Below are 2514 nucleotides of genomic sequence, written 5' to 3' on the forward strand. Positions count from 1 at the left end.
TGTGAGTAAATAAAATCCGTATGGCGCAACGGTGAGGAGGATGACCACTCTTTCAACCCTACCATAGTCAATAGTCGTTGCTGTTGTTCCTTTATATTAAACGAATCCTTAAGCCTATGTAGTAATAAAATGGGTGATGTATGTGGTGTACATTAGAATGACAAGTTTTATCCGCTTATCTAGGGTAGATAAAGATTCAAGCTTAATTCTAAAAATATCAAAATCATCCATACACTTAATAACGCGACACGAAAAGATTAGTTTATAATAAAGGTATAGAAATGACACTAATAAATGAACTTGTAGAATCTACATTACGTCATCGTCAGCGGCGCTTCAAAAAGAGGAATTCCACAGCAATATAATTGTTTACATACATCGGCCGAAAGAGAGCGCTCTTAAATACTTCTCGACTTAAAATTGTCTGATGATTTTTATTGAATTAGTATAAAAAGGCCAAAGTTAAAGAGTATACACACTTCTACTTTAAAGTTCGTGTTATTACCTCCACGGTCTACTGGCTGTACGGAGAATCCCGCAAACTATTATAATCTCTATCTAGAATAGTACAACATAAATAAAAAACATATTTACAATAATCATGATTTAAGGAAGATCGTTCTTTACCACGATGTCCAAGAAATCAGTCGTCTTAATGCTTGAGATCTCCAAACAAAAATAAATACGAAACTTAACTTCAGCAGATCACGTAAAAGAATAAATTGTCTGCATTGCAATTATATGAAGTTATTTCTTGAATTACGTTTGCTGAACGTTTGAACGTGATAATACAATTGTTTTGTCGTTTACTTCTCGGAGAGCTACAAAAATTTACAAGAATTCTAAATTAAAAACTATACGTATATTATCAACTGTAGTCTGTTTCATCATTAAATTGTTCAAATACTGTGATATGTTAATAATTTACTTTGAAAAGGTAATTTAAAATTAATTTTGTTACCAAATTAGTAATCTTTATTTTAGTGTTGATATCAAGAAAATGAAATAACTTATAAATCGATAGTCAAAATAACTTTATTTAATACACAAATTACATCAATAATATGAAATAAAAAAACAACATAATACAAAATTTAAACACACTTATTCAATGTTTAAGGCATCATTGGGTATTTTGGCTTGTTTATATTGTACGGGAATTTCGCTGTACTATTTAAACACTGGTAGCCGTCGCCATTGTGACCATTTATGTCTGAAACAAAAAGGCTTCTACTTATTTCTCACAAAAATCTAAAAGATTTTGAGTCACTCTCTTTGGCATTGTGGCATTTACTCACAAACTGGAAGAGGGCCCAATGTTACAACTACCTTATATTATAATATAATAACTGTCGATATACCGATATTATTAGGTAAAACTTAATAATACACTTTTACTACTGCATTCGCCATGATTATTCTTTATCAATACATCACTTGCAAAAGTACCCTCACTAAAACATTTAGTTTAAGTATTGTTAATACATGTAAATCTAAAAATTAATACGAATAAAAAAGGAAAAAAGTGTACTCCTAAACTTACATCCAGAGTTTCGATGTGTTCTTTTTCGGGGTAGAGAAATATCACCACCATTCTCTTTTCTCTTCAAGTGGTGCGGTGCGTAAGCTTTGCTCTCGCAAACACAAGAGACATTAACCGGCACTGGGGTCATTAACCTACAAGCAAGTCTTGTACTTCGGGATATATGAATCGGTATTTATATTTATTTTCTATAATTCTTTACGTCTTATGCAGGCATCTCTGTATGGTTTTATCTCAGATAGAATCTGCAAGCAACGTTTCACCTATAGTTCATCAAAAATATCATCATCATTTAATAGTGCGTGAGGGTAAGCGACAAATATTTAAAAATAATAAACTTACCGCATACACAATTATGAAGGATATCATTTAAACAACTTGATGCGATTAATACAAATTAGCAACTGACTTAGAAAGGTCTTTATTCAGATTCGTCGAAACCTATTGTTATATACAATTACAGTTTTTGTAGTACTTGGTGCAATAAACAACTTCTCAACTTACTATGTAAACCATAACAGATAAAAATTAGGAAACAAAAATAAATAAAAATTACAGGAACGAATAATATATATAAAGCCTTTATTGTTAAAAAATTTTAATTCTGTAATCTTCATTAATTTACCGATTGGTAAATAAGCTATGAAGACATTGTTACACGATATAAATATGAACACAATATGCAAAATAAACATAAATAAAATGTCCTATTAAAAGTCAAATACACTTACCTTGTCCAGTGGCTTCCTATTTTTCCCCGCTGGCCTTCCACGTATTCGTTTTTGGGCATTTGATGCGAGAGAATGATCCAAAAAAAATACATGTTGATTATACATAAAAAACTTTTAAAGTTTTTGTGGATCTAATTTCTTAAATCAAACGTCTTTTAAAATTCCATATTTTACAATGGAATTGGATCTAACCTGAATTTCTATTATTGACAGAAGCACCGAAAAATTTTGCTCAATGTG

General features: G+C 30.6%; 1 long non-coding RNA gene across 1 annotated transcript; it reads right to left on the reverse strand.

The window, feature by feature from the left end:
- Positions 1-1093: 1093 nt before the first annotated feature.
- Positions 1094-1974, reverse strand: LOC137920086 (uncharacterized). Its single transcript, XR_011106751.1, has 3 exons — positions 1886-1974; positions 1544-1788; positions 1094-1213 (listed from the first exon to the last, which is right to left on the reverse strand). It is a non-coding gene; the product is annotated as an uncharacterized lncRNA (long non-coding RNA).
- Between the last annotated feature and the right edge of the window lie 540 nt (positions 1975-2514).

Source organism: Battus philenor, unplaced genomic scaffold (genome assembly GCF_028537555.1).
Source record: "Battus philenor isolate CCGP_79_NKW_IND1 unplaced genomic scaffold, ilBatPhil1.0.hap1 SCAF_17, whole genome shotgun sequence".
NCBI classification, from domain to species: domain Eukaryota; kingdom Metazoa; phylum Arthropoda; class Insecta; order Lepidoptera; family Papilionidae; genus Battus; species Battus philenor.